The 27,198-nt window shown below is 47.6% G+C and overlaps 2 protein-coding genes across 4 annotated transcripts in view; both read left to right on the top strand.

The window, feature by feature from the left end:
* The window catches only part of LOC143783138 (cytochrome P450 2C20-like), a 522,836-nt gene that overhangs the window by 199,266 nt on the left and 296,372 nt on the right, over nucleotides 1–27,198 (top strand). The gene's annotated exons all lie outside the window — the stretch shown is intronic.
* Nucleotides 1–27,198, top strand: part of LOC143783140 (cytochrome P450 2K1-like) — a 47,661-nt gene that overhangs the window by 15,530 nt on the left and 4,933 nt on the right. The gene's annotated exons all lie outside the window — the stretch shown is intronic.

Below are 27,198 nucleotides of genomic sequence, written 5' to 3'. Positions count from 1 at the left end.
AAAGAAAAACATATATGCTTACACGACGACGGCCGCCATGACTCTCACGCCGACGACCCTGGGAGCCACTGGGAGGACCTCTGGATTGAGCACCAGAATCCGAACTCTAGAAGAAAAAAAACATAACAATTATGTGCTTGTATGTAGCCTCTTTATATGTTGTGTGCCATGTGATATCTATAATGATCATTTTGTATGTGTTGTGTGATGTCTGAATGTATCAGTTTGTATGTGTTGTGTTCTGTCTGTAAGTATCTTGTGTTATGTGTAGTGTTTTAGGTTGTGGTTCCGCGATACATGAAAAAAACATACCAATTGTGATCCCGCTCCAGGTCTTTCTCCACCCCTTCGATCTTCATCTGGGAGCACCTCTTGGACTGCGGCAGCTGCTTCAGCAGCTTCCTACAAAGAAGAAAAATGGCAAAATTCATTAATATATACACACACACACACACACACACACACACACATATACACACAAAAGAGAGAGAGGGAGAGAGCGAGAGAGAGCAAAATTATGTAAAATACATATATATTTACCTCAGTGCGCTGCCGACGGAAGGGAGAGCTCTCAGAAGAAGACATGGCTGCACTGGTATGGCTTGGCTGGCTGAGACTAGGGTTGAGCGACTTTCATTTTTTTAAGATCGAGTCAGGTTTTGCGAAACCCGACTTTGTCCAAAGTCGAGTCGAGTGCAGTCGGCCGATTATCGCTAAAAGTCGGGGATCGACCGAAACACGAAACCCAATGCAAGTCAATGGGGAAGCATAGTCGGCAGTGAGTGGAGGCCAGGAAAACACCTACAGTGCCCATTTTAATGCCAAAAACATCCATTCTTGTTTCTGAAGCTTGTCAATCTTAATTAACTTTATAATAATAGTTGGGCATTGGAAATTGGGGGTCATTTGGCAAAAGTTGTGGGGGGTAGGGCTGGTTCAAGGTTTTAGTGGGCCCAGGAAACGTGGACTACGTCACGGCGGTGGAGCAGTGAGAGGTAAGTATGTCAAGTTTGCAAGTGCTGTGATCCTAAGCAAGCAGGGGGGGCCCACTCATTGGCATTGGCACTGGCACAGGGCCCCTCAAAGTACAGCGGTGTGTTTGCACGGCGGGGGCGCCTCCCACCAGCAGCGACACTTTTGCGTACTCTGAGGGGCCCTGTGCCAGTGACGTTGCCAACGAGTGTGCCCCCCCACCTGATGAAGGAACCTGCACTTTCATCTGCACCTTCCTCTTTGTCCCTGTGTAAGGTGGTATAACATGCGGGAAGGGGAACCTTACTTTCAGCAGGGTCAGATTCTGGCTGTGTAGAGTATAAGGGGAATGTAGTGGTCTAGGTCAATGTACCAGCAGACTCATCTAGCAGTGGCTGGGCAATGGGCAGGATGAGGAGGAAACACAGATATAGGGCCAAAGAATAAAGTAGGCTAAATGCAGTTCAAAATTGGTAACAGGACTAAACAGGCGGCATTGCTTTGTTCAGTGGAGTAGCAAACCTAGGAGCAGCAGACACTGTTTTAAGGGCCCAACCACACTAGTAGGTCAAATGCAGTTTAACCCCTTCCCGACATGTGACGGAATAGTACGTCACATGTCGGGACCCCCGCTTTGATGTGCGCTCCGGCGGTGAGCGCACATCAAAGTCGCGACATGTCAGCTGTTTTTTACAGCTGACATGTGCGCGCAATAGCGGCGGGTGAAATCGCGATCACCCGCCGCTATTAACTAGTTAATGCCGCTGTCAAACGCAGACAGCGGCATTTAACTACCGCATCCGGCCGTGCGGCCGGATATGAGCGCATCGCCGACCCCTGTCACATGATCGGGGGTCGGCGATGCTCCTCCATTGTAACCATAGAGGTCCTTGAGACCTCTATGGTTACTGATTGCCGGTGGCTGTGAGCGCCCCCCTGTGGTCGGCGCTCACAGCACACCTGCATTTTAGCTACATAACAGCGATCTGATGATCGCTGTTATGTAGCAGAGCCGATCGGGCTGTGCCTGCTTCTAGCCTCCCATGGAGGCTATAGAAGCATGGCAAAAGTAAAAAAAAAAAAGTTTTTAAAAATGTGAAAAAAATAAAAAAAACATAAAAGTTTAAATCACCCCCCTTTCGCCCCAATCAAAATAAATCAATAAAAAAAACCAAAAACCTACACATATTTGGTATCGCCGCGTTCAGAATCGCCCGATCTATCAATTAAAAAAAAGCATTAACCTGATCGCTAAATGGCGTAATGAGAAAAAAATTCGAAATGCCAGATTTACGGTTTTTTGGTCGCCACGACATTGCATTAAAATGCAATAACGGGCGATCAAAAGAACGTATCTACACCAAAATGCTATCATTAAAAACGCCAGCTCGGCACGCAAAAAATAAGCCCTCACCTGACCCCAGATCACGAAAAATGGAGACGCTACGAGTATCGGAAAATGGCGCAATTTTGTTTTGTTTTGTTTTTTGCAAAGTTTGGAATTTTTTTTCACCACTTAGGTGAAAAATAACCTAGTCATGTTAGGTGTCTATGAACTCGTAGTGACCTGGAGAATCATAATGGCAGGTCAGTTTTAGCATTTAGTGAACTTAGCAAAATAGGCAAGCAAAAAACAAGTGTGGGATTGCACTTTTTTTGCAATTTCACTGCACTTGGAATTTTTTTCCCGTTTTCTAGTACACGACATGCTAGAACCAATGATGTCGTTCAAAAGTACAACTCGTCCCGCAAAAAATAAGCCCTCACATGGCCAAATTGACGGAAAAATAAAAAAGTTATGGCTCTGGGAAGGAGGGGAGCGAAAAACGAAAACGGAAAAACGGAAAAAGCTCCGGGGGTGAAGGGGTTAATATCTGCTACTATAGGCCAAAAGCCTAAAGACTGAAGCTCAGCTTTATACAGTGGAGGACAACACCAGGGAGCGGCAGACACCGTTAGTAGGCCCTAACCACCAATTTTTTAAAAAACAGCACTTAATGAGAGCCAGAAGGTTGAAGCTCAGATTTAGACAGTGGAGGAGAACACCAAGGAGGAGGAGAACACGCAGGAGGAGGACAACACCAGGGAGCGGCAGACACCGTTAGTAGGCCGTAACCAACGTTGAAGGCCAAATGCAGTTTAATATCTGATACTATAGGCCGAAAGCCTAAAGGTTGAAGCTCAGATTTATACAGTGGAGGACAATTTGAATTAGGGACTGCAGACAGACTTAGTAGGCTGTCCCCTGTGGACCATGCATCCACCACATTAACCCATTGCGCCGTAATGGACACGTAACCTTCCGTGGCCATGCCTACAGGTCCATGCGTCTGTTGTCAGGTGCACCTTTGTACTCACAGATTGCCAGAGTGCATGGACAATGCGGTCTTTTACATGCTGGTGGAGGGTTTGGATGGCTTTTCTCGCAAAAGGAAGTGTCGACTGGTTAGCTTGTAGCGTGGTACAGCGTAGTCCATCATGGCTTTATTAATATTAAATAAAATATATAAATAGGCTCTATGAACTTTTTAAATAGGTTCCAGGGGTACACGGGCAGCATTGGTGTGGTCAGCGGAGGAGGATTGCAAGGAGGGACCGCAGACAGGCTTACTAGGCCTAAAATAACTAAAAATAGGCTCAAGGCAGTTTTAAATCGGTTATATGGATACACAGGCAGCATTGTGGTCAGCGGAGGAGGATTGCAAGGAGGGACCGCAGACAGGCTTACTAGGCCTAAAATAACTAAAAATAGGCTCAAGGCACTTAGAGTTATCTCACAGGGGTACACAGGCAGCATTGTTGTGGTCAGCGGAGGACGATTGCAAGGAGTGTCTGACACAGTTAGTACTCACAAAAAATAAATAGATGTTAATGTCTCGCAAAACAACAACAAAAAAAAAAAAGTGTGGCATACTTAGGTACAGGGGTGGGCTCATCTGCTGAGTTTCTGACATAGTAATTTGGCAGTAAGTATTTACTGGTGCCAATATAGGACACTGACCCAGACTACTTTAACTAGCATCATAGATGTCAACAAATTGGTATTGTCAGTGCCAGGCATTGAATGATGTCAGCGCATAGACTAAACATTGGTGGAGCTGTGAGACATAATTTTGCACGTGGTAGAGCACAGTTTGAGCTGGGGGGGTGAACTGTCTTGTGGCCGGCGGTACCGTCCCAGGGCCCCTCATGTTACAACGGTGTGTCTGACGTTGGGTGCGCGCCACCACCGCCAGAGACACTTTATTGTACTATGAGGGACCCAGTGGCTGTGCCGTCGACCAAAAGCGGGCACACCCACCTCTTCAGACAAACGGCACTCTTAACGGGTGCTTGCGCCAAGTGGCGAGACCACGGCCCCGTGGGGGGAGTTTTCCCAGTGAGGGAGGTGTAAACATGTCGTATGCTGGACAAACAGCTGCTGCAAATTAAGAGATTGGAACACTCAGTAAGACCAGTCCACAAGCAAGACCTTTTTATAGGAAAGCTAGGTGTCAGCCGGGAAAGGTGGGTGTCATGCTCGCGCCCAGACTGGTTGGCGCGGGCGTGCGGGGGAGTGGCCCCACTGGACCACAGACCAAACCTCCCTGGAAGGGGCGTAACTAAGTAGCTTCCTAGGTGTTCGCTGGAGCCTCTGATGGTGAGGTCAGACTTGTGCAATAGGAAGCTACCAGGTACCACTCCAGGGTGGAGTCTGGTTGTGGCTGCTGATCCCACCGGGGAACGGAACATAGACAAGCAAGCGGGCACGGCTGGCACATAGGCAGGCAGACGGGTACAACAGGAACACTGTCAGGCAGGCGGGCACGGCTGGCTCTCTGGTAGGCAGGCGGGCACGGCTGGCTCTCTGGCAGGACTGGTGGACAAGACTGGTACACTGGAAGAACCGGTAGGGACCGGTCTGCAGGCAGGTATGTAGAACGGGTAAGAACCTGTTCAGACACGAGGACCTAGGAATAAGTAGATAAAGACCGCAAGAGCGGATGCAGAGCGAAAGCACAGGAGCTAGAGCCAAGAACAGAAATGCAGGAGGCGGAGCCAAGAGCAGGAGGCGGAGCCAAGTGCAAAACTGCAGGAGGTGGAGCCAAGAGCTGGAGGTGGAGCCAAGTGCAAAACCGCAGGAGGCGGAGCCAAGAGCTGGAGGCGGAGCCAAGTGCAGACAGGCAGGAGGCGGAGCCAAGAGCTGGCGGCGGAGCCAAGTGCAGGAGAAGTAGAATCGCAAAGAGCGGAGCCAGGTAGAACCGCAAGGAGCGGAGCCAGGTAGAACCGCAAGGAGCGGAGCCAGGTAGAACCGCAAGGAGCGGAGCCAGGTAGAACCGCAAGGAGCGGAGCCAGGTAGAACCGCAAGGAGCGGAGCCAGGTAGAACCGCAAGGAGCGGAGCCAGGTAGAACCGCAAGGAGCGGAGCCAGGTAGAACCGCAAGGAGCGGAGCCAGGTAGAACCGCAAGGAGCGGAGCCAGGTAGAACCGCAAGGAGCGGAGCCAGGTAGAACCGCAAGAAGCGGAGCTAGGTAGAACCGCAAGGAGCGGAGAGATGCTGCGGGAGGGGTCACTGCAGCAAAGCTGAGCAGAGCCACAAAGAATGTGGAGAGAAGTTGCAGCAAGGGATAACTGCAACAGCAGAAGATAAGCTGAGTAGAAAGGAGCAGAAACGCAGAAGAGAGGAGCCGAGGTAAAGTAACAAAGGTTCAGAGCAGGCAGAGCTGCAAGAGTGCGGAGTGAAAGCAGACTGAGAATACAAGGAAAGACAACAGGGAAGGAAGCCAAAGACTAGGAGACAGAGATAAGACTAAGTACAGACAAGGCAATGGAACAAGACACAAGGACAAAGACACTGGGACCAGGATATACTGCCTCCTGGTGGGCGGACAACAAGACCAAGGAAATAACACAGAGAATCCTCCAGAGAGGGAGTAACTCAGAGAAAGGCCAGGCAAACTCAGAAGCAAGACACTAACTGAGCTAACACATTGCACAGGCCCAGAACACTGGGTGAAGCTGCACTATATACTGGAGGCCTCTTGGTAATTGGTCAGGAACAGATTGGACAGATGCACCTGATTGCTATAAGAACCAGAGAGTTCAGGCGCCGCCCCTCTATACACAGAACCATGAAGCATGCAGAGAGCAGAGACACAGAACATGGAGCTGGCAAGAAACAGAAACCACATCATGACCTGGAGCAGTGGGTAAGATAGTGTGAGAGATGCGAGGCCATGACGTGATGCCAGCAGAGTTGTTACAGTGGGGCAAAATAATTTGAAATCCAGGAGTGGTTCATTTTAATGAAGGTTAGATCATCCACATTTTGGGTAGCCAGACGAGTCCTTTTTTCGGTTAATATTGAACCAGCAGCACTGAATACTCTTTCTGATAGCACACTAGCTGCTGGGCAAGCAAGCTCCTGCAATGCATATTCTGCCAATTCAGGCCAGGTGTCTAATTTGGATGCCCAGTAATCAAATGGGAATGACGGTTGAGGGAGAACATCGATAAGTGATGAAAAATAGTTAGTAACCATACTGGACAAATGTTGTCTCCTGTCACTTTGAATAGATGCTGCAGTACCTGTCCTGTCTGCGGTCATTGCGAAATCACTCCACAACCTGGTCAGAAAACCCCTCTGTCCAACGCCACTTCTGATTTGTGCACCTCTAACACCTCTGCCCTGTAGCCCCCTGCAGCTCGTGTGAGAACCATCACCGGCGCTGTGTGCTGGGAATGCCTGAATCAAACGGTCTACAAGAGTAGCTTGTTTGGTTGCTAATATTTGTTCGAGGTTCTCATGTGGCATAATATTTTGCAATTTGTCTTTATAGCGAGGGTCAAGGATGCAGGCCAAACAGTAATCGTCATCGCTCATCATTTTAATAATGCGTGGGTCCCTTTTGAGGATACGTAAGGCATAATCCGCCATGTGGGCCAAAGTTCCAGTTGTCAAATCTGCGGTTGTGCTGGTTTGAGGGGCAGTTACAGGCAAATCTACGTCACTTGTCTCCCTTAAAAAAACAGAACCCGGCCTTGCAACGCCACTAATTTCGGTTGGCCCAGGAGAAGCTTCCTCATTAAAAAAAGTACTCATCCCCATCATCCTCCTCTGCCTCCTCCTCCTCTTCGCCCGCTACCGCGTCCTCTACACGGCCCTGACCAGACAATGGCTGACTGTCATCAAGGCTTTCCTCTTCCTCGGCTGCAGACGCCTGCTCCTTTATGTGCGTCAAACTTTGCATCAGCAGACGCATTAGGGGGATGCTCATGCTTACTATGGCGTTGTCTGCACTAACCAGCCGTGTGCATTCCTCAAAACACTGAAGGACTTGACACAGGTCTTGTAGCTTCGACCACTGCACACCTGACAACTCCATGTCTGCCATCCAACTGCCTGCCCGTGTATGTGTATCCTCCCACAAAAACATAACAGCACGCCTCTGTTCGCACAATCTCTGAAGCATGTGCTGTGTGGAGTTCCACCTTGTTGCAACGTCGATGATTGGGCGATGCTGGGGAAGGTTCAAAGACCGCTGATAGTTCTGCATACGGCTGGAGTGTACGGGCGAACGGCGGATATGCGAGCAAAGTCTGCGCACTTTGAGGAGCAGGTCGGGTAACCCCGGATAACTTTTCAGGAAGCACTGCACCACCAGGTTTAAGGTGTGAGCCAGGCAAGGAATGTGTTTCAGTTGGGAAAGGGCTATGGCAGCCATGAAATTCCTTCCGTTATCACTCACTACCTTGCCTGCCTCAAGATGTACAGTGCCCAGCCATGACTGAGTTTCTTTCTGCAAGAACTCTGGCAGAACTTCCGCGGTTGGTCTGTTGTCGCCCAAACACTTCATTGCCAATACAGCCTGCTGACGCTTGCCACTAGCTGTCCCATAATGGCACACCTGGTGTGCAACAGTGGCAGCTGCGGATGGAGTGGATGTGCGACTGCGGTCTGTGGACGAGCTCTCGCTTCTGCAGGAGGAAGAGGAGGAGAGGGGGGCGAACGCCTACAGCCAACTCTTTCCTTGACCGTGGGCTAGGCAGAACTGTCCCAATATTGCTGTTCCCTGTGGACCCTGCATCCACCACATTCACCCAGTGTGCTGTGATGGACACGTAACGTCCCTGGCCATGCCTACTGGTCCATGCATCTGCTGTCAGGTGCACCTTTGTAGTCACAGACTGCCTGAGTGCATGGACGATGCGGTCTTTAACATGCTGTTGGAGGGCTGGGATGGCTTTTCTAGAAAAGAAGTGTCGACTGGGTAGCTCGTAGCATGGTACAGCGTAGTCCATCAGCGCTTTGAAAGCTTCGCTTTCAACTAACCGGTAGGGCATCATCTCTAATGAGATTAGTCTAGCAATGTGGGCTTTCAAACCCTGTGTACGCGGATGCGAGGATGAGTACTTCCTTTTCCTAACAAGAGTCTCATGTAGGGTGAGCTGGACTGGAGAGCTGGAGATAGTGGAACTAGCGGTGGTGCCGGTGGACATGGCAGACTGAGAGAGGGTTGGAGATGGTATTCTTGCCGGTGCCCTACATGCAGTGTTTCCTACTACGAACCTGGTGATTCCCTGACTGCTTTGGCCTGGAGACAAAAGCTGCACAGATACTGCAGGTGTTGCGGGAAATGGTGGGTTTACAGTGAGGGAACGGATGTAGCGTTGCTGACTAGCTTCATTGGCCGAGGGTGCTGCAACCTTTAGGCACGTTTGGTAGTTAGTCCAGGCTTGCAAATGCATGGTGGATAAATGTCTATGCATGCAACTTGTATTTAGACTTTTAAGATTCTGACCTCTGCTTAAGGTAGTTGAACATTTTTGACAGATGACTTTGCGCTGATCATTTGGATGTTTAAAAAAATGCCAGACTGCACTCTTTCTACTATCGGATACCTTTTCAGGCATTGCAGACTGAGCTTCTTTAACCGGATGGCCACGCTGTCCTCCAACAGGTTTTGGTTTTGCCAAGCGTTTTTGGCCAGATACGGGCCCGGCAGATGGAACCTGTTGTGATGTTGATGCCTGCTGTGGCTCCTCCTCCTCCGCTTCAGAACTACTGCCGCCTGCACCCTGTTCCCCCAATGGCTGCCAATCGGGGTCAACAACTGGGTCATCTATGACCTCCTCTTCTATGTCGTGTGCAACTTCGTCTGTGTCACCGTGTAAGCCGGTGGTATAGCGTTCGTGACGGGGCACCATAGTCTCCGCTGGGTTTGATTCTGCCTCAGTACACTGCGAGGGCAATGTTCTGGTCTGAGTCAAAGGAACAGCATAGTAATGTGGCTGTGCATCTGTGCACTCAATGTCCGATTCAACTTCTAATGGGCATGGCCTGTTAACTGTTTCACTGTCTAACCCAGGAACGGTATGTGTAAAGAGCTCCATGGAGTAACCTGTTGTGTCTCCTGACGCATCTTTCACTGTTGTTCTGGGTGAAGGACACAAGGAAGCGACTTGTTCCTGACCGGGAGCATCCACTGACGATGCACTGCTCTGACATTTGGCACTTTCCGAGGAGGAGGCGAAAGAGCTAGAGGCAGAGTCAGCTATGAAAGCCAATACTTGTTCCTCCTGCTCCGGCTTCAAAAGTGGTTTTCCTACTCCCAGAAAAGGGAGCGTTCGAGGCCTTGTGTAGCCAGACGACGAACCTGGCTCAACAACTCGAGACTTAGGTGCTGTACTGCTTTTACCACGACCACCTGATGCTCCACCACCGCTACCATCATTACCAGCTGATAATGACCGCCCACGGCCACGACCTCTTCCACTAGACTTCCTCATTGTTTGCAAAACGTAACCAAAGTAACGGTATTTGTTACTGTAAAACAACTTATAAGGTGAACTCAAACTTCTGTAGGATTTATATATACCTTTATAGGTGCCTGACACTGAAAGGAAAATCAGGCCCAATGTTACACACTAGGTTTTCTGTGCCCCAATAATTTGAGACACATGGCACACACAGGACCGGCACTCAAGCAGAAATGCCAATCTTAATCTCCCACTATTTTTTTTTTTTTTTTTTTCAGGGAGAATTTAAAAAAAAATAAAAATGTCCAAGTATTACACACTGGTTTTCGGTGGCACACAATGAGAGACAGATGCCACACACAGCAATGGCACAGAGGCAGACTTGCCAATCTTTATCTCCCTGCAGTAATCTCAAAAAAGTATGGCAGGCAGCTATAAAAAGGACTGCTGCGCACAAAAGTGTGGACAAACAAACAAGATAGCTGTGCAGAGAGGGAGGAACAGGATTTGTGCTTTGAAAAAAGCAGTTGGTTTGCACAGCGGCGTACACACACAGCAACGCAGCTATCAGGGAGCCTTCTAGGGCAGCCCAATGAGCTACAGCGCTGAGGTAAAAAAAAATGTAGCTTCCACTGTCCCTGCAAAAAAAAGTGGTGTTGGACAGTCGAAATCGCTACAGCACAAGAGGTTTGGGGGTGAATGTACCCTGCCTAACACTATCCCTGCTTCTGAAGAAGCGGCACCTCTCCCTACGCTCAGATCAGCAGCAGTAAGATGGCGGTCGGCGGGAACGCCCCTTTATAGCCCCTGTGACGCCGCAGAAAGCAAGCCAATCACTGCAATGCCCTTCTCTAAGATGGTGGGGACCAGGACCTATGTCATCACGCTGCCCACACTCTGCGTCCACCTTCATTGGCTGAGAAATGGCGCTTTTAGCGTCATTGAAACGCGACTTTGGCGCGAAAGTCGCATACCGCATGGCCGACCCCACACAGGGATCGGGTCGGGTTTCATGAGACGCCGACTTTGCCAAAAGTCGGCGACTTATGAAAATGAACGATCCGTTTCGCTCAACCCTAGCTGAGACTATTACCCAGACCTTCCTGGTTGAGCTAAGATATTATTTGAACTGCCTTATAAGCATATCTATCTGTGTTTTGGACTAAGCAAGGACTTATTTGTGTCAAGTATCCTCAAGTATAATTGTGCTTCATAGACTTTCTGCTTGATTGCATTTTCCTCTGAAGTTTCCTATAGACTGCTAAGCTGCATTTTATATTTACACCAAGTGTTGTGGACTTGAGTTTCTCTCTGCACCTGTTTGAATCACCGTGTGATAATATAGACTTTACCACTTATAAAACTGTGTCCTGTAGTTGTCTTGTTCCACGCAAAGAGTCTCCTGAGTTATCCCCTATAATTATTACAGGCAGGCTCCTCTCTCAGGCGTGGTGGCTGTGGCAGGCTCCGCTCTCAGGCTTGGTGGCTGTGGCAGGCTCCACTCTCAGGCTTGGTGGCTCTGGCAGGCTCCACTCTCAGGCTTGGCTGGCTGTGGCAGGCTCCGCTCTCAGGTTCTTCAGTCTTGGCAGGGTGTGGGCTCTCTGGCTAGCAGTATGGCTGGAAATGAGTGAGGGCCTCAATGGCATTGGTTTATATATAGTCCTGGGGGCAGGCCAATAGGTTCTGAGCATGCTCAGTGTAAAAAGCCGGATCCGCCTTTTTTCGTATACGGCTCAATCCGGCGTCCATAGACCTGCATTGTAGCGAAAAGCCGTAAGGGCAGGAACCGGCCCTTCCGGCTATTTCGCCGCAGACAAAAAACGTTACAGTAGACGTTTTTTCCAGACGCCGGAATCAGAATTTTAGCCGGATCCGGAAAAAACCAGAAGGAACGCTGGGCCATGCGGCGCTAATAGAAGTCAATGGGGGGAAAACAAAAACCGATTCCGGTTTTTATTTTTTCCGGTTCCGGGTTTTCTCTAAAGAGCAGGATTTAGCCTGAAACAAAAAGATGGATGTGTGAAAGTAGCCTTAATGGGGTACAAAGGGGTGCTGCAGGGGGAAGATCTCTGCACCAGAACCCTTGCCTTAACATACTCTTTAATATCCCTGCTCAGAGCCATTGATTTGACTAGGCTCAAGGGGTATTGCTTTAAACAAGGAGGAGTGGTTCCTTCTTTCAATGTAATCATGACAGGGGGAATGGACAGCCGACCCACATCAGTTTTTCCCCTTGCCCAAACTGTGTCTGGCACCTGTCTCATTTCCCCATCCTCAGACATTTTGGTGTCAGGCGTTACTTTCACTGTTTTTGTCATATACATCATTTCTGCAATCTTACACAAGTGTTTATATGAAAGGGGACTTGTGACTAATACCATCAAGAGAGACTGTATGGTGGCCTGGATAGCACTCAACACATCTGCTCCCAGCAAATTCATAGGGGTATTGTCACTAACAATAAGTTTTGTAAGCACCTCTTGGCTGTGTCTTAATTTTAGTGTTGTTTAGTCATTGGGGCTTCTGTCACTTGTGCTTCTAACCCCACACATTATCAAGTCTTTGTGTACCACAGTCCCGGCTGCCCTAGTGTCAATCAAGAATTCTGTCTCTTTCCCTCCCGGCATTGTTATGGTGGTCATCAAGGCAGGACCAGGTCCAGAGGGGACAAGAACAGGGCACACATTTGTCACTGGGTTGCCAGTTTCTTAAGGTACCGTCACACTCAGCAACTTTGCAACGAGAACGACAACGATCTGTGACGTTGCAGCGTCCTGGATAGCGATCTCGTTGTGTTTGACATGCAGCAGCGATCTGGATCCCGCTGTGATATCGCTGGTCAGAGCTAGAAGTCCAGAACTTTATTTCGTCGTCAGGTCGGCGTGTATCGTCATGTTTGACATCAAAAGCTACGATGCCAGCAATGTTTTACATGGAGCTAACAACCAGCGAGAACGATAAGTGAGTCGCCGTTACGTCACTGGATCGCTCCTGCATCGTTCTGGAGCTGCTGTGTTTGACATCTCTACAGCGACCTAAACAGCGACGCTCCAGCGATCGGCTCGTCGTCTATATCGCTGCAGCATCGCTGAGTGTGACGGTACCTTTAGTCTGAAGGTGAAGGAGGTGGAAGATTGGACTAATTAGTCTACTCGGTAGGGTTTTTGCAGTGGTTGGCTTAGTGTCCATTTTCTCCACAATTCGAGCACTTCACTGTTTCTAAGTCCTTAGGTCCCACACTACGTCTCTACTGTTTTCCTTGTGATCCAGCATACATGACAGGTCGTCTTATTGTCTTTGTTTATTCAACTTCTTTAGCCACCTTCAGGTCTTTTGGATCTACATTTCTCCATTCAGGTCTGGCTGTCTGTACTGCGTCTCCTAGGCCTTTGTTCATACCGTCAATGAATGCATTTACCAGTATTTTAACATCGAGTGGGTTTATTGGACTGTACCCAGTGTCTGCCCATTTTAGCTGTAACCATCCAAAGTACATCTCTACACTCTCTCTTTTTTGCTGCGTCACGTCAGTCAGGAGTAGACTGGTCTGATTGCTTCACTATAGCCCATTGGTGATTCACAGTACGTCTCCCCAGATCATGCAGATTTATCACCCATGCTCCATGCTTGATCTTTTGCCACATCTGTATGTGTCTTAATTTTGTGTCCTAGTACGTCACCTGCCTTTGTGCTCACCAAGCTCTCTAGGTCTGCCCAGGTACACTTATATGCCCGCTGTATTTCCTTTATTTGTCTGTAAAAAAGGGAAAGGTTGGTTCTCTGGGTCAGGCAACTGTTTTACCGTAGCTAGCTAGTCAGAGGGGCTCCAGGGATAATACTCCTGTATCTGTCTTACCCTACCTGATGTGGTTGGTTCTCTAGTAGTGGGTCTGGTGGTGGAGGTGACTGGATGATCGGTGGGGGTGACATGCTGTTCTACAGCTTCCTTCCCAAAAGGATTACTGTCAGCTTACTCCCAAAAAGTCAATGTCCCCACTACCCACTAACCACACTCCTGTGTCAGCTTCTTATGTCACTACATGTGATCTTGTCTGGATAGGATTCAGTGCAATTCACTTAGGTCGGGTTGCAGCACAGGTCATACAAGTATTTCTCCAGTCTGGGTTTGTCTGACCACAGTGTTTACAAGTCCATCTGTTATGGTTCTCAATGGCAAGAGAACATAGCCCAGCAAACATACGAACTAGCTCTTGGAAGGATGGAAACTAAACTGACCATGAACTAAACCTGCCGCACAACTAACAGTAGCCGGGTAGCGTAGCCTGCGTTTTATCCCTAGACGCCCAGCGCCGGCCGGAGGACTAACTAATCCTGGCAGAGGAAAATATAGTCCTGGCTCACCTCTAGAGAAATTTCCCCGAAAGGCAGACAGAGGCCCCCACAAATATTGGCGGTGATTTTAGATGAAATGACAAACGTAGTATGAAAATAGGTTTAGCAAAATTGAGGTCCGCTTACTAGATAGCAGGAAGACAGAAAGGGCACTTTCATGGTCAGCTGAAAACCCTATCAAAATACCATCCTGAAATTACTTTAAGACTCTAGTATTAACTCATAACATCAGAGTGGCAATTTCAGATCACAAGAGCTTTCCAGACACAGAAACGAAACTACAGCTGTGAACTGGAACAAAATGCAAAAACAAACAAGGACTAAGTCCAACTTAGCTGGGAGTTGTCTAGCAGCAGGAACATGCACAGAAAGGCTTCTGATTACAATGTTGACCGGCATGGAAGTGACAGAGGAGCAAGGCTAAATAGCGACTCCCACATCCTGATGGAAACAGGTGAACAGAGAGGATGATGCACACCAGTTCAATTCCACCAGTGGCCACCGGGGGAGCCCAAAATCCAATTTCACAACAGTACCCCCCCCTCAAGGAGGGGGCACCGAACCCTCACCAGAACCACCAGGGCGATCAGGATGAGCCCTATGAAAGGCACGGACCAAATCGGAGGCATGAACATCAGAGGCAGTCACCCAAGAATTATCCTCCTGACCGTATCCCTTCCATTTGACCAGATACTGGAGTTTCCGTCTGGAAACACGGGAGTCCAAGATTTTTTCCACAACGTACTCCAACTCGCCCTCAACCAACACCGGAGCAGGAGGCTCAACGGAAGGCACAACTGGTACCTCATACCTGCGCAATAATGACCGATGAAAAACATTATGAATAGAAAAAGATGCAGGGAGGTCCAAACGGAAGGACACAGGGTTAAGAATCTCCAATATCTTGTACGGGCCGATGAACCGAGGCTTAAACTTGGGAGAAGAAACCCTCATAGGGACAAAACGAGAAGACAACCACACCAAGTCCCCAACACAAAGCCGAGGACCAACCCGACGCCGGCGGTTGGCAAAAAGCTGAGTCTTCTCCTGGGACAACTTCAAATTGTCCACTACCTGCCCCCAAATCTGATGCAACCTCTCCACCACAGCATCCACTCCAGGACAATCCGAAGATTCCACCTGACCAGAAGAAAATCGAGGATGAAACCCCGAATTACAGAAAAAGGGAGACACCAAGGTGGCAGAACTGGCCCGATTATTGAGGGCAAACTCCGCTAAAGGCAAAAAAGCAACCCAATCATCCTGATCTGCAGACACAAAACACCTCAAATATGTCTCCAAGGTCTGATTCGTCCGCTCGGTCTGGCCATTAGTCTGAGGATGGAAAGCAGACGAGAAAGACAAATCTATGCCCATCCTAGCACAGAATGCTCGCCAAAATCTAGACACGAATTGGGTACCTCTGTCAGAAACGATATTCTCCGGAATACCATGCAAACGGACCACATTTTGAAAAAACAGAGGAACCAACTCGGAAGAAGAAGGCAACTTAGGCAGGGGAACCAAATGGACCATCTTAGAGAAACGATCACACACCACCCAGATGACAGACATCTTCTGAGAAACAGGAAGATCCGAAATAAAATCCATCGAGATGTGCGTCCAGGGCCTCTTCGGGATAGGCAAGGGCAACAACAATCCACTAGCCCGAGAACAACAAGGCTTGGCCCGAGCACAAACGTCACAAGACTGCACGAAGCCTCGCACATCTCGAGACAGGGAAGGCCACCAGAAGGACCTTGCCACCAAATCCCTGGTACCAAAGATTCCAGGATGACCTGCCAACGCAGAAGAATGAACCTCAGAAATGACTTTACTGGTCCAATCATCAGGAACAAACAGTCTACCAGGTGGGCAACGATCAGGTCTATCCGCCTGAAACTCCTGCAAGGCCCGCCGCAGGTCTGGAGAAACGGCAGACAATATCACTCCATCCTTAAGGATACCTGTAGGTTCAGAATTACCAGGGGAGTCAGGCTCAAAACTCCTAGAAAGGGCATCCGCCTTAACATTCTTAGAACCCGGCAGGTAGGACACCACAAAATTAAACCGAGAGAAAAACAACGACCAGCGCGCCTGTCTAGGATTCAGGCGTCTGGCGGACTCAAGATAAATTAGATTTTTGTGGTCAGTCAATACCACCACCTGATGTCTAGCCCCCTCAAGCCAATGACGCCACTCCTCAAAAGCCCACTTCATGGCCAAAAGCTCCCGATTCCCAACATCATAATTCCGCTCGGCGGGCGAAAATTTACGCGAGAAAAAAGCACAAGGTCTCATCACGGAGCAATCGGAACTTCTCTGCGACAAAACCGCCCCAGCTCCGATTTCAGAAGCGTCGACCTCAACCTGAAAAGGAAGAGCAACATCAGGCTGACGCAACACAGGGGCGGAAGAAAAGCGGCGCTTAAGCTCCCGAAAGGCCTCCACAGCAGCAGGGGACCAATCAGCAACATCAGCACCCTTCTTAGTCAAATCAGTCAATGGTTTAACAACATCAGAAAAACCAGCAATAAATTGACGATAAAAGTTAGCAAAGCCCAAAAATTTCTGAAGACTCTTAAGAGAAGAGGGTTGCGTCCAATCACAAATAGCCTGAACCTTGACAGGATCCATCTCGATGGAAGAGGGGGAAAAAATATATCCCAAAAAGGAAATCTTTTGAACCCCAAAAACGCACTTAGAACCCTTCACACACAAGGAATTAGACCGCAAAACCTGAAAAACCCTCCTGACCTGCTGGACATGAGAGTCCCAGTCATCCGAAAAAATCAAAATATCATCCAGATACACAATCATAAATTTATCCAAATAATCACGGAAAATGTCATGCATAAAGGACTGAAAGACTGAAGGGGCATTTGAAAGACCAAAAGGCATCACCAAATACTCAAAGTGGCCCTCGGGCGTATTAAATGCGGTTTTCCACTCATCCCCCTGCTTAATTCGCACCAAATTATACGCCCCACGAAGATCTATCTTAGAGAACCACTTGGCCCCCTTTATGCGAGCAAACAAATCAGTCAGCAGTGGCAACGGATATTGATATTTAACCGTGATTTTATTCAAAAGCCGATAATCAATGCACGGCCTCAAAGAGCCATCTTTCTTAGCCACAAAGAAAAAACCGGCTCCTAAGGGAGATGACGAAGGACGAATATGTCCCTTTTCCAAGGACTCCTTTATATATTCTCGCATAGCAGCATGTTCAGGCACAGACAGATTAAATAAACGACCCTTAGGGTATTTACTACCCGGTATCAAATCTATGGCACAATCGCACTCCCGGTGCGGAGGTAATGAACCAAGCTTAGGTTCTTCAAAAACGTCACGATATTCAGTCAAGAATTCAGGAATCTCAGAGGGAATAGATGATGAAATGGAAACCACAGGTACGTCCCCATGCGTCCCCTTACATCCCCAGCTTAACACAGACATAGCTTTCCAGTCAAGGACTGGGTTATGAGATTGCAGCCATGGCAATCCAAGCACCAACACATCATGTGGGTTATACAGCACAAGAAAGCGAATAATCTCCTGGTGATCCGGATTAATCCGCATAGTTACTTGTGTCCAGTATTGTGGTTTATTGCTAGCCAATGGGGTGGAGTCAATCCCCTTCAGGGGTATAGAAGTTTCAAGAGGCTCCAAATCATACCCACAGCGTTTGGCAAAGGACCAATCCATAAGACTCAAAGCGGCGCCAGAGTCGACATAGGCATCCGCGGTAATAGATGATAAAGAACAAATCAGGGTCACAGATAGAATAAACTTAGACTGTAAAGTGCCAATTGAAACAGACTTATCAAGCTTCTTAGTACGCTTAGAGCATGCTGATATAACATGAGTTGAATCACCGCAATAGAAGCACAACCCATTTTTTCGTCTAAAATTCTGCCGTTCACTTCTGGACAGAATTCTATCACATTGCATATTCTCTGGCGTCTTCTCAGTAGACACCGCCAAATGGTGCACAGGTTTGCGCTCCCGCAGACGCCTATCGATCTGGATAGCCATTGTCATGGACTCATTCAGACCCGCAGGCACAGGGAACCCCACCATAACATCCTTAATGGCATCAGAGAGACCCTCTCTGAAATTCGCCGCCAGGGCGCACTCATTCCACTGAGTAAGCACAGCCCATTTACGGAATTTCTGGCAGTATATTTCAGCTTCGTCTTGCCCCTGAGATAGGGACATCAAGGCCTTTTCCGCCTGAAGTTCTAACTGAGGTTCCTCATAAAGCAACCCCAAGGCCAGAAAAAACGCATCCACATTGAGCAACGCAGGATCCCCTGGAGCCAATGCAAAAGCCCAATCCTGAGGGTCGCCCCGGAGCAAAGAAATCACAATCCTGACCTGCTGAGCAGGATCTCCAGCAGAGCGAGATTTCAGGGACAAAAACAACTTGCAATTATTTTTGAAATTTTGAAAGCAAGATCTATTCCCCGAGAAAAATTCAGGCAAAGGAATTCTAGGTTCAGATATAGGAACATGAACAACAAAATCTTGTAAGTTTTGAACTTTCGTGGTGAGATTATTCAAACCTGCAGCTAAACTCTGAATATCCATTTTAAACAGGTGAACACAGAGCCATTCCAGGATTAGAAGGAGAGAGAGAGAGAAAGGCTGCAATATAGGCAGACTTGCAAGAGATTCAATTACAAGCACACTCAGAACTGAGAAAAAAAAAAAAAAAAAATCTTCAGCAGACTTCTCTTTTCTCTCCTTTCTCTGTCAATTAATTTAACCCTTTCCGGCCGGTCAAACTGTTATGGTTCTCAATGGCAAGAGAACATAGCCCAGCAAACATACGAACTAGCTCTTGGAAGGATGGAAACTAAACTGACCATGAACTAAACCTGCCGCACAACTAACAGTAGCCGGGTAGCGTAGCCTGCGTTTTATCCCTAGACGCCCAGCGCCGGCCGGAGGACTAACTAATCCTGGCAGAGGAAAATATAGTCCTGGCTCACCTCTAGAGAAATTTCCCCGAAAGGCAGACAGAGGCCCCCACAAATATTGGCGGTGATTTTAGATGAAATGACAAACGTAGTATGAAAATAGGTTTAGCAAAATTGAGGTCCGCTTACTAGATAGCAGGAAGACAGAAAGGGTTTTCAGCTGACCATGAAAGTGCCCTATCAAAATACCATCCTGAAATTACTTTAAGACTCTAGTATTAACTCATAACATCAGAGTGGCAATTTCAGATCACAAGAGCTTTCCAGACACAGAAACGAAACTACAGCTGTGAACTGGAACAAAATGCAAAAACAAACAAGGACTAAGTCCAACTTAGCTGGGAGTTGTCTAGCAGCAGGAACATGCACAGAAAGGCTTCTGATTACAATGTTGACCGGCATGGAAGTGACAGAGGAGCAAGGCTAAATAGCGACTCCCACATCCTGATGGAAACAGGTGAACAGAGAGGATGATGCACACCAGTTCAATTCCACCAGTGGCCACTGGGGGAGCCCAAAATCCAATTTCACAACATCCATCTGTCTTGTCTGGGTCTCTGGTTATACAAAGGTATGATGGTAGCATTAATGTGTCGGTCATAGTCGGACTTTTGAGCATCAAAACATTCATAATACACCTTACTTCCGGACTGCTGCACTTTCTCAGACACCATTTATTCACTTGATATTTTCCTCCCTTGTCCGTGCCTTTTTTGTACATCCAAACATCCACACTCTGGCATGTTTGCCTTTTTCAATATTGGTCCCACATCTTTCACTGCTTCCTTTCCTTCTCTGTCTTTTACAATCTGCATAGCGGTTCTGGATCCCATTGGGGACCCTGACTGCACACAGAACAAGTTGCCCATGGCTTCAACTTATTCTTCAGACAGCTCACCTTTTTTCTGCAAATGCCCTTTTTAGTGTGCCTGTACCTTATCTACGGGTGGCCACACGTAGCAAGTCAGAGCAAGTGTCAAGGTTTAGCGGGAAGGCTTTCCACCTCTCACCCGGTAAACCTAAAGGATGTAACGGAAAGGCTTTCCACCTCTCACCCGCAACAAAAAAACAGCTGACTGTAGCAAGAGGCCATGATGTGTTAGGCCTCTAATCTACTACATCAGCAGTGCAGTTGGCTACCTCCTCTGTTGATCCTCAATTTGCTATATATCAATCACTCAACTTGAAGCAGGTGAATCTTTTACCAATCTTTCAATCGCACTGATAACCAAACAATCTTTATTCGGACTCCCATGACAGCACCACGAGAGAGGGGATCCGCCCCTTTAGGAACAGGAAACCCACAGATACAAAAGGGCAGCACCTCTCCCACGCATCAGTTGGTTTCCTGTTCCTAATGGGACGGGATCCTGCAGAATTTACAAAAGGATCCCAGGCCGGCCGGCCGACTCAGGTAGCGAGGGGGTCTCCTACCTCGGCCGGTGCGGAGTTCCTGGAAGATGTCACGATGGTCCTGGCAGGGCTGCATGTCAGTGTCATTCCAGCAGGGAGCGGTCGCCGGTGGTGTCCTGTCTCCAAGCCAGCGTAGGTGAGTATGTCCCCTGGGTCTCCTCCTTCTGGGGTGGCTGGGGTCTCTGTATGCGGCGGCGCTTGGGGGCGCCACCTGGGGTGCTGCGGCTCTGTCCGGCGTCCCTCGCCGCTCTGTGCGCTGATGGAGAAGCGCTGGGAGCCCGGGTGACGTCGGGGGAGGAGTCGGCAGTCACTTCCGGGTTTCCGGGGTCCTGCGCATGCGCAGTGTATCCAAGATGGCGGCGCCCACCGGTATAGCGACGCCTGCACCTGGGGGAGGCCGGAAAAATCAATCAGGGGAGCGCTAGGCACAGCTGCTGACCGGAGGAGGGGTTATAAAAAGAACTCCGGATCGTGGTCCCTTGCTTCTGGCCTCATATTGTGGGAGATGGAGGACGAGCACGTGCAGTTGCAGTTGCTGGAAGAGGTAGCTCAGAAGCCTAAAGGGAAGGATCGCGACAAAAGGAGTAGTGAGTCTGGCCACAAAAGCTCCTCCAGGCAGGGGTCTGGAGCATCAGCCAGAGGAAATCCCCCTCGTATTCCGGTACTTTTCTTTGGGCAGCTGCTGGTAAGTGATCTTCGTGAAAGTTCACCCAGTGACGTGATCCCCCTCATATGTTCTATTATAGGGGAAGAAATGTGCCGGGAAGGCGAAACACAGGGAATGTGGCATCTGCGGGGTTCCCCTACCTGATTTGTGCCCTAAAAAATTATGTGGCCCCTGTATCCAGCAGACGGTGAGGTCTCAGGAAAGGGGAGGGGGTGAGAGCATTATATCTACAAGGATTAGATTGCTTTAATTTGCCCCCTCAGGTAGCGGAGGAATCCCTTACTATGACCGCCAGCTTGAAAGAGATGATCAGAATGGAGGTCAGACAATCCTTAAAAGGTCTTTCTCAAGGAGGAAGTTCTAAATCTAAAGCTCCATTACACTCCGATTCTTCAGTAGAGGAGGATAAGGAGGAAGTTTTCTCCGGCTCAGCTGCATCGTCCTCTTCCTCGGATGAGGACACCGGCCGCTTCTGTCTACCCCTTGAACGAGTGGATAAGCTGGTCAAAGCGGTCAGAGGAACGATGGGCATAACTGAATCGAGACCCCAACTTTCCAAGGAGGAAATTATGTTTAGTGGGTTGGAGCAGAAAAAACGTAGGGTCTTTCCGCTCAATGAGAAAATCCAGGATCTTATCAATAGAGAGTGGAAGAAACCCGAGAGAAAGGGTTCCTTACCTCCAGCGCAGAAGCGCAGATATCCATTTGATGATCCAGCAGTCACCAATTGGGAAAAAGCCCCTAAGTTAGATGCGGCAATAGCCAAGGTGGCAAAACGGGCCTCTCTCCCCTTTGAGGACATGGGGACCCTTAAAGACCCCCTTGATAGGAAAGCGGACACCTTTCTAAAGAGTACCTGGGAGATGGCAGCCGGTGCCTTACGGCCTGCAGTGGCTTCAACCTGTACAGCCAGATCAATGATGGTCTGGCTGGAACAATTAGAGACCCAGTTGAAAGAAGGTGCGTCAAGGGATTCTATTCTGACTGCCTTACCAATGATTCAAGAAGCAGCCGCCTTCTTATCAGATGCATCCATTGACTCCGTTAAAATGGCTGCTAGAGCAGCAGGTCTCTCAAATGCAGCCAGGAGAGCTCTATGGCTGAAATGTTGGCCAGGCGATATACAGTCAAGATCAAAACTTTGTGCCATTCCATGTAAAGGGGAGTATCTATTTGGTCCCACCTTGGATGAACTCCTAGAAAAAGCGGGGGATGACAAAAAGAAATTCCCCAATCTGCTTGGGTCCTACCGTCGTCCCTTTAATAAGAGAAGGTTTGGTCGCGGAGGAAAGCGTACCTTTTCACCTTTAAGGGATCGATCTAGATGGGAAGACAGACGTAGACGAGGTACGGGATATATGTTCCGTCGTTCCTCAAAAGAAAGAAGACAAATGACTAGGAACCCCGGTGGGGGGTAGACTATTACATTTCTGTTCAGAATGGTCAGAGATCATGAATAGTGTCTGGGTACAAGATACTATTTCTCGGGGTCTTACACTTGAGTTTTGCCGTACCCCACGGGATAAATTTATGTTAACTCCCTTGCGCTCTAATCCCCTAGAACAATCTGCTCTAGAAGAAGAGGTGTGGTCTCTTTGCTCTAAAAATGTACTTACACAGGTTCCAGAGTCTGATAGAGGGAAAGGATTTTATTCTCCCTTGTTTCTTATTCAGAAACCTGATAAAACGTATAGAACCATCATAAATCTCAGGCATCTTAACAGTTATCTGGTTAAGCATACTTTTAAGATGGAGTCCATCAGCTCAACAATAAAAATGCTGTTCAAAAACTGCTTTATGGTGGTAATCGATTTAAAGGATGCCTATTACCATGTACCTATTCATGTGGATTTCCAGCAGTTCTTGAGGGTAGCAGTATTAATGGGAGGAGTGGTTAATCATTTTCAGTACAGAGCTCTTCCTTTCGGTATAACATCAGCCCCTAGAGTATTCACAAAAATAGTGGCGGAGGTGATGGCTCACTTGCGGGAATCTAATATTCTTATTGTCCCATACCTTGACGACTTCCTCATAGCAGGGAACTCGGCAGAACACTGTTTGTCCCAACTAGAACTAACTAGGGTTAAGTTGGAACGCCTGGGCTGGATAATTAATTTTGAAAAATCTCGGTTACAGCCTCAAAAAATTCAGAAGTTCCTAGGTTTATTATTAGATTCAACTACACAACAGTGTTATCTTCCGGAAAATAAATGAAATCCGATTCAGCATCAGGTATTAAAAGCAATTAATACACCCTCAATGACCCTTCGGCAAGCTATGTCCCTGCTGGGGTCCCTCACATCCTGCATTCCAGCAGTAAGGTGGGCACATTTTCATGCTAGATCCCTCCAGAAAGAAGTTTTGTTTAAGGACAGGATCTTGAGGGGTGTATTGGAGGAAAAGATAACTTTAGAACCAGCGACTCTCGAATCCCTAAATTGGTGGCTAGATAGGGATAATTTGTCGGCAGGTGTTCCCTGGATGATAGAAGTATCCCGGGTTATAACTACAGATGCTAGCTCCTCAGGTTGGGGGGCTCACATGAATGACATTGTAGTTCAAGGCCAATGGGAACCATACTCAACATCTTCATCCAATCAGAGAGAATTATTGGCAATCGAATTGTCAGTTAAAAAACTCCTCATGTATCTGCAGGGCCACCACGTCAGGATCCTCTCGGACAACCGGGTGGCAGTCTTCTATATAAATAATCAAGGAGGTACACGCTCCGAGACTCTGATGCAGATCACAGATCGTCTCCTCCAGATGGCAGAAGAGAATTTACAATCTTTGACTGCTCTACACATCACAGGAAAAGACAATGTAAAAGCGGACTTTCTCAGCCGCAATGTTCTAAAACAAGGAGAATGGTCTCTAAATGGAGACATCTTCAAGCAGATTGTCCGCTTATGGGGTCGACCAGTGGTGGACCTATTTGCCACGAAAGAAAACAAAAAAGTAAAAAACTTTTGTTCCCTAAATCCCAGGGAAAATCCACTGGCAGTGGATGCATTCCTCATAAAATGGGATTTTTCTCTGGCCTACGCCTTCCCACCATTGAACCTATTACCTCTAGTGGTGAGGAAAATCAGAGAAGACCGTGCGAGACTCATTCTGATTGCTCCTTTCTGGCCCAGGAGAATTTGGTTTTCATGGCTCAGGACAATGTCAGTGGACGATCCCTGGGTGCTTCCAGACATCCCAAATTTACTCTCCCATGGGCCGATACTCCATCCACAAGTGAAGGGACTTCATTTGACGGCTTGGAGTTTGAGCGGTCATTGTTAGAAAATAAAGGCTTCTCTTCTAAATTAGTGGATACCCTTTTAAAAAGTAGAAAGCCAATAACAACAAGAATCTACTCCAGAACCTGGAGAAAGTTCCTAACTTCCTCAGAATTTAACATTAATGATGGGGTACCAATAAGTCAAATATTGGAATTTCTGCAAAGGGGGTTAGAGTTAAATCTCTCCACAAGCACATTAAGAGTACAAGTTTCGGCACTCGGGGCCCTGTTCTCATGTAATATTGCGGGCAACTACTGGGTGTCGAGATTTATTAAGGCGGTCGGTAGAATTAGACCGTTATATAGAAACAAAATGGTACCATGGGATTTAAATCTTGTCCTTTCTTCTTTGACAAAGCCTCCTTTTGAGCCGTTGAATGAAGCCTCAGTCAGGATGTTGTCTCTCAAAACAGCTTTCCTAATAGCTATAACATCAGCTCGCAGAATAGGAGACATCCAGGCGCTCTCCAGACTTCCCCCGTATACAGAATTTCTCCAGGATAGAGTTATCCTTAGGCCGGACCCAGCCTACTTACCAAACGTAGTATCCCAGTTTCACAGATCGCAGGAGATAGTTTTACCCTCATTTATCCCTAATCCTTCTAACCCTAAAGAAAGTGAGCTCCATACCTTAGATGTCAGGAGATGCCTCCTTCAATATATCTCGGTCACTAATGATTGGAAGAAGGATAATGCACTATTCCTGTCCTTCCAAGGAAAGGGGCTAGAGCATCAAAATACATACTAGCTAAATGGATTAGGGAGGCTATCTCTCTTGCTTACACGACAGGTGGGGGTCCAGCTCCGCAGAATCTGAGGGCGCATTCCACCCGAGCCATGGCGTCATCCTGGGCAGAGAGGTCTGGAGTGTCGGTCGACCAGATATGTAAGGCGGCCACATGGTCATCCCCTTCCACCTTTTTTTAAACACTATAGGTTGGACTTGGGGTTCTCCTCAGATCTCACCTTCGGGTTAAGGGTGCTGCAGGCTGTGGTCCCTCCCTAAAATGGCTTACATCTCTGTAAATCTCTCGTGGTGCTGTCATGGGAGTCCGAATAAAGCATTAAGCTACTTACGGGTAGCGGCATTTTTCGGAGGCCCATGACAGCACCCTTAGTTCCCTCCCTTTTCACATGGGGGTTGCACATCCTGGGTTTATAAAGAACTAAATAATTTAAAGAAGAAAAGTTTTCTTCTCACGTGTGTTATCTCAATTGTTACTTTATTAAAATCATTGTATTTAATTGTATTGTATTTGCTTGTCATTAACTGCGGTAGTCCTCTCAGGCTCTGTAATCCAACTGATGCGTGGGAGAGGTGCCGCCCTTTTGTATCTGTGGGTTTCCTGTTCCTAAAGGGGCGGATCCCCTCTCTCGTGGTGCTGTCATGGGCCTCCGAAAAATGCCGCTACCCGTAAGTAGCTTAATGCTTTCACAAATTTCCTCTAACATAGGCACCATATTTTACTTCCACTTACAATGTTTCTTTCTACTTCAATACAGTACTATTGTTTTAAACACAAATCTCCCAGCGCGTACTACACCAAGGACAGAATATACAAAACACATTTACCCTCCCATCAGGTACTCAGCGGAGATAAGAACTCACAGCATCCCTCTAAGGAGAAATTCACAAGCAATCGCGCAGCGGACACATCTACCCCTCCCATCAGAATTTTATACATTTTGTTTTGAGAAACAGAATGCAGCAATTCTCAGACGTAATTCATTTCTACAAAACCTTCATCTTCAAAAACCGTTTTGCTATACAGACAGATCACTGCATAGTTTGAATAAGCTGATTCTGACCGCGTCCGGCCAAAACACATATAAAAATCTGTCAATGTCCAACCATATAAAACACGGGTTTCACTGAATCTCAGATGTAAATTAAATGTAAATTAAAAATATCCAAAACTCATCCGTCCTGGACCCTCAGCAACAGTTAGATGATACTTATGTGATCACTCATTCATACGTGCTCATTCAGGGATTTTTTTTTTCCTTTCACTTTTCAGTTGATTTTTAAAATCAGAAAATCCCTTACTCAATTACTCCACCTGATTCAGCTCAAAGTGAGTTGAATAATGTCTTCTGTCACATACAGAGGACCACACCTAATGGAACCCCTCAATCAGGGATTTATTTATCCCTTATACTCATTTACTCACCTCTCATCTCATTTAGAGGTTCTCATAGACATACATACAAGGTTCACACAGCCTGCCTATTTTGCACTTTGGAATTAACACAACTTATGTAAAACTGCAGCAGTGTCCACTGACACTCTGAGAGCACATTAAGGCCAAAACAGAAACCACAGCCCTATACAAAAAAAAGCTTCATATAATGTACTGCCAATCCAAAATCACCAAAACAACAACGCTGCACAGTCTATCCCAGCTCTGTGCTACACGGTACACAACCAGTTAATATATTGACAGATAACAATACAGATAACAATTATCATCTTATTACTCTATTATTCAACTCTCATACAGACAAAACACAAAACTCACTGGTGATGTAGGTTCTTTGAACCGTGCTCGCAGCCTTTACCCAGAGATATGGAGAGATCCAAAAGAGATTGTAAGTGCAAAACAAAGATTAAGAATAAAATTTCTCACCTTGCTGCAACTGGGTTTTGCATGTCCAATCTCCCAGGAAAGCTCCCACATACGGATTCCGAATAGACTTGTTACCACGGCCTCGCGTTGGGGCGCCAAAACTGTTGTAGCTGTTTGCGTTCTGACCCAATGTCAGACATGCCAGATCACCAGTGAG

The sequence above is a fragment of the Ranitomeya variabilis genome, chromosome 6 (assembly GCF_051348905.1).
Source record: "Ranitomeya variabilis isolate aRanVar5 chromosome 6, aRanVar5.hap1, whole genome shotgun sequence".
Lineage (NCBI taxonomy): Eukaryota > Metazoa > Chordata > Amphibia > Anura > Dendrobatidae > Ranitomeya > Ranitomeya variabilis.
Note: the sequence above shows the minus strand (reverse complement) of the source record. Positions and strands in the feature narration are given on the sequence as shown.